At 32.3% G+C, this 5,999-nt stretch overlaps 1 long non-coding RNA gene across 2 annotated transcripts; it reads left to right on the top strand.

The window, feature by feature from the left end:
- The first annotated feature begins 327 nt into the window (after positions 1 to 327).
- Positions 328 to 2,305, top strand: LOC120580534 (uncharacterized). 2 transcript variants are annotated; one of them, XR_005646267.1, is made up of 4 exons: positions 328 to 454; positions 556 to 675; positions 1,703 to 1,949; positions 2,044 to 2,305. It is a non-coding gene; the product is annotated as an uncharacterized lncRNA (long non-coding RNA). The 2 variants fall into 2 exon arrangements; XR_005646266.1 differs by lacking the exon at positions 2,044 to 2,305 and having other exon boundaries at positions 1,703 to 1,973.
- The last annotated feature ends 3,694 nt before the right edge of the window (positions 2,306 to 5,999 follow it).

Here is a 5,999-nt window from a genome sequence, read left to right as displayed (position 1 = left end):
ACAAAGAAAAATGATTGGTAGACCACTCATATTTCCATACCACTCATACACCCCCACATATTTTAGAGGGGAGAGATGGATGAAAGAGAAGAGAGACAAAGTGTTTGTGGGATCTAGGACACGTGTCACATGTTTATGTGGAGGTTTAAGTGTGTATGCCACCTATGGGTGTACATGTATCACCACTCTTTACAAAGTATGATGACTTACAAAAAATAAAACATTATTATACTTAAGAGACATTTAATAAATATTATAATATTAGGATGACTTTTGAATCTCCATAAAGGCTAAAATATACTTAATTAAGTTATGGAGAGCATGTGTTTTATAAATTATTTAGTGATAAAAAATTTCTTATACGAAAAGGGGGTGAATATGGCAGAAATTGTCAAGTATGTTTATGTTATTATTATCTTTCTTTCAACAATTCTTGTTGCAACCAATATTGAAGGTAAGCCATTTTATCGTTTTCAAATTTTCTTTTTTACTCCGTATACGATATTTTATCGTATTTTTGTTACATTAACTTATTCTCTTTCTTCATTACAACAGGGACAATGAGTTGCTTTCACGATGCAGATTGTGTACATAAAAGGTGTCAACTTCCTCAAATACCAAAGTGTGTGGGCAAAAAATGTAGATGCAGAGGTCAATACCAGGCCAACCCAATGGGTTAGTTTTCATTTTGTTATTGGGTTAGCACCCCATTAGTTTGATTTTTTTTTTTTTTTTTTTCTCTAATTTGAAAATTTTGTAGTTATGACTTTGTACTGTAAGATGATGGTTAAAAATAATAATAAGGCAGAAAATAATAATATTTGATTGTCTTATTCTCTCTTGATTTTTGAAAATTTTTCATGACATTCAATTTAGGCATCTAATTTTTATATTTAAATATTATATATTTACATAATAATATTACAATATTTCCTCTCAAATTATCTTTAACATTTAAGTTGAATATTATATTTTTAATACTCTTTCTAAGCCTTTTATTTTATTCATCTATACCTATTAATAAAGGCAGTACTATTATGTGGTGTAGCCTTTTTTTGTAAATCCCCAAATGCCCTTATTTGATGGCCGTTATTAAAAAAAAAATCTGCTTTACCCACTAATCACACACCAAAACATAACTGCTGTGTTTTTCTTTGAAAAAAATCTGGCTTACCCCCTAATCACACTCACAAAAACATAATTGCTACGTTTCTCTTTCTCATAGTTGCAGAAACAATCATATAAAAAAACAATTGCTTCCATTCTATTTCTCACAATTAAATGGTTTAGTTCTACACAATTTATTAAACAATTGTTCAGAGAAGGGCCCCTCAATGACACTGTTTGCTTCTAACTTCTCCATCACTTTTTGGTACGTCATGTTTAAATTTTGCAATGGAATACTTGATCCTTTCTTATGATCCTGTTGCTAACTCAAATGGACATCTCTTATATTGCTAATTACAGTAATTTATAAGCACGTATTTAATATTGCTCTCCTATCATGAAGAAACACCCCACCAATAGCGGTTTCCTGAATGTTCCATGGTGCATGCATTTTTCTTTTGATTTCAGTTTCACTGCAATAAACAATTCTTTAGTGATTTTATATTTATGCATTGTTTCTATTATATCCTTCATTTCTTTCCTATTATGTTCTCAACAAAAATTTGTTCTTCAATTTTTGCCTTCATTATTGTAGGGGAGGAGTGGCCTAGATAGTGAGATAGGGAACCAGGGACATCGCGCTGCATTCTTTTTCTAGGGTAATGTGCAACAGGTAAAATACAACTTCAGTGCTTGCAGATCGGGTTTTTATGTACGACACACTTCAGAAAGGATTTGGTGACCGATGATTGAAATTCCTAGAGAAATGTTGTTTCTTTTGATCAATTAAATGATGTTGTTGACTTTTGTTTTCCACCTTAAACAGTTAGTGTTCATAACAGGTTTCTTAATTAGCTTTTCACTCACTTTTCTTTCCTTAATTTTCTTAAGATGCATGTCCTCGTTTCCCGTCTATTCTCATACTGGATTTTGCAGCTATTCATTATGGAGAGTAAAATTGGTATTAAAAGTTAGAGAGGTTAAACTGCATTCACCTACCTAAGAAGACACGCACGGTATAGAGAGGTTGTAACTTATAAATGTTAGAGGACGGAAATAATGGACAAAGTTTAATTGTATATAGAACTAGTTAATATTAGTTAAATTGGATTACATTTTAACTATTATACATATTTATGTGAAAATTAAATTACACAAAGAAGAGTAAATATATTGTAAATATGCAACCACTAATTACAATAATGTTTTGGTGGCTGATTAATGCAAATAAAAGGTTACAAAATGACTCTCTAAGTTGGTGGCTAATCAATGCATGAGGAGGTTATATATTCATTTGCACATTGATTTGTGAAGGCTTATTATTTCTAGACGTTACAATTCCACAAACACCACCTTTAATTCTTAAGCTTACACACTTTAACTACGTTTTCAACTTACAACTCACTTTACACCATTAAATATTCCGACTTTGCTCTTGAGTCAAACAGATGAAATGTAGAGAATTTTGTAAACTTTCCAACAAGTTGAAGATCACCTCAAACGGACATCCAGAACTCCAGATATAGCCAAAACAAGACAGACATATCATGACCTACGAAAATAAAACTTTGAAACCAAAATTAATTTGGTTCTTTTATTCCACAATGACTTTATTATTTTTTTCAAGAGAGAGAATTTTAGGATCACATCATACTCTCCCTCTTCAAGAGAATTCGACCTCGAATTTATAGCTTGAATACCTCATGGGTCAAAAACAAATCTATAGAATTCATCACATGTAACTTTAACTTTAGAGAGCTCTTCACTTTTATTGGAAGAAATTGTTTTCTTTTCATCCACTTTTGAAGTATGGACATGATCATCGTTCCAAATCTCATAATTTCCTTCCACCTGTTGAGAAAAAGTTTATTCATTCTCTTTGTTTCCTTCACGACATAAAGAAATGTTAGGCAATTGAATAATATTAGAAGAACAATCCCAACATTTGAAAACACAAACCAACTTAGAAGAATGTACTAATGTAATAGTAGGGAAAAACTTCCCAACATTTTTCTCTTCCTTTTCCTTCTCATTCTCCTTTTTCCTCTACTTCGTTTTCATCACTTTCTTTTGTCTCTTCTCTTTCCTTTTCACATTCCTCTTCGTGAGTTTCCGTTACAATGAGATCTCTTTTTTTTTCAACATTTATTTTAGGCTCTATATAATGATTTTGGATTTGAAGGAGACTTTCCTATAGTATTTTAGAGATATCAGTCATTCCTCTATCAACTATTGCCATCATTTCCTCTCTCCTTTTTCTTTGTAACTCTTTAAGAGCAGAAGAAGGACTTGATCTTCTCTTGATATCCTCAAGCATTTTCTCTCTCTCTATACTTTATCAAAATATTGAATTGAAGCTTGGATTTCTTGAGTTATTTTTTTTTTCAAACTTTGATGTAGAACAACAAAAATAAAATAAATTAAAAGGATAGAAAACACCTAATTTGAACCTAAGCTCTGATTACCAAATGATGAGTGTCACGGAGCCGTCGGAAGCAACTTATGAATAATGTTGGTGGAAATGGTGAAAAGACTAAAAATTAAAATGAAGAAATGGAATGGATAGACAAGGACGCCACACTTTCTAATCCAAGAAACTGATAAGTCTATGGAAGCGAGGATTGCCACAAGAACATAATGTCTTGATAAGATCAAGGATGGTTCAATCCAGAACCACAAGAGACAAAGCTCTCAATACACATAAGTGTAAAATTCTACAAAGTTCAACTTGTTTACATATCATTTTCGTGATCTATTTATATGAGGTTATTACATGATGATTTTGACTCTAAAACTCTTAGAAAATGAAAGGAAATGCAGCCACTAATTACAATAATGATTTGGTGGCTGATTAATGCAAATAAAAGATTACAAAATGACTCTCTAAGTTGGTGGCTAATCAATGCATGAGGAGGTTACATATTCATTTGCACATTGATTTGTGAAGGCTTATTATTTCAAGACGTTACAATTCCACAAACACCACCTTTAATTCTTCAGCTTACACACTTTCATCACGTTTTCAACTTACAACTCATTTTAAAACATTAAATATTCCGAATTTGCTCTTGAGTCAAACAGATGAAATGTAGATAATTTAGTAAGCTTTCCAAAGAGTTAAAGATCACCTCAAACGGACATCCAAAGCTCCAGATATAGTCAAAACAAGACAGACATATCATGACATACGAAAATAAAACTTTGAACCCAAAATTAATTAGGTTCTTTTATTCTATAATGACTTTATTATTCTTTTCAAGAGAGATAATTTTAGGTTCACATCACTGATCTAAATATTATTGAAGGCATCATATGTGGTGCATGTCAGATTGGCAAACAGACAAGGATGTCCCATTCAAGGTTGGAACATCAAGCTACCTCTAAAGTCCTTGAACTTCTGCACATGGATCTGATGGGGCCTATGCAGGTTGAGAGCATTGGTGAAAAAAGGTATGTTCTTGTTGTTGATGATGACTTCTCAAGATTTATTTGGGTGAACTTTATTAGATAAAAATCAGATACTTTTGATGTGTTTAAAGATCTGTGCACACAACTGCAAAGAGAAAAGGACCGTGGCATTGTGAGAATTAGGAGTGATCATGGAATTGAATTTGAGAATGTTAGATTTGATGAATATTGCACAGATGAAGGAATCAAACATGAATTTTATTCTCCTATAACACCTCGGCAAAATGATGTTGTGGAAGGAAAGAACAGAACTCTTCAAGAATCTGTCAGGGTCATGCTTCATGCTAAATACCTTCCTTATAGCTTTTGGGCTAAAGCTATAAATGTAACGCCTTATTTCTATTAAAGCGATAAAACACACGAATAAAACATTTATTCAAGAAATAGACGCTACGTCTACAATAAAAACCAAATCAACATGCATATATAAAAATTCTCAACAGTCGCAGCGAATATAAATCATACATCTCCATGAGATCAAAATACATCATCATATAAGTTCTCCAAGTCCCGACAATATGGGTAAAATCTCAATAATAAATAAATTCAACAAAGACATAAAGACCAACGTCCTAATCAGAGCCTAATCTAAGACTCCAATAAACGATAATGGAGATTAGCTCCCGCTATCCAAGCACTCACAAAAAGCAAACTACTCCTACACTCCGTCTACCCATTCATACAAACAGGTAGGCGGTCGAAACCACTGGGGGTAAGCTTCACATCAATCATGATCAACATAAACAAATATAAGCATTCAAAGATTCATGCATAACACATATACATAACCATTCCTCCTAGAATACTAACATCACATGATTATTATCCCCAATCACATACATTTCAAGCTATCAAATTACTAACATAGCATATCAACATATTCAATCTCTAATCAAGTCATCGACATAAGCTTATAATTTATCAACATCAATCGATGAAAAGATTACTCACCTTATTCCTAATTTAGCATACTTAACTCAACAAGTACGATTCATCATTTCAAAATTATAAGCAAGCAATCATCATTATCAAAGAAATCACCACATCATATATATACATATACATATACAATTCTCACCTCATTACTATTTATCAAAATAATTATCATCAAATTGTTTCACCAAGTGTATAAGCACAAACAAGTAAGACATGCAATTAGAGCATAGCTCAATTATTTACAACCATCAACAAAGTCCACCAATGTATGTATACACCATTCCACATAGATCACAACATTCAACAAATTTCACCAATGCACAAATTCATCAAGTCACAATCACATAGGCCATCTATCGCACCAAACACCAAGCATAAACACAACTAGGACTAATGCCAAGATATGTTATGCACCTAAATGCGACTTCTATATGTACACGGTACCATCAACTACGACAAAGTCGTCAACTCATGATGCAACAAAAACA

This window comes from Medicago truncatula, chromosome 1 (assembly GCF_003473485.1).
Source record: "Medicago truncatula cultivar Jemalong A17 chromosome 1, MtrunA17r5.0-ANR, whole genome shotgun sequence".
In the NCBI taxonomy this organism is placed as follows: domain Eukaryota; kingdom Viridiplantae; phylum Streptophyta; class Magnoliopsida; order Fabales; family Fabaceae; genus Medicago; species Medicago truncatula.
Note: the sequence above shows the minus strand (reverse complement) of the source record. Positions and strands in the feature narration are given on the sequence as shown.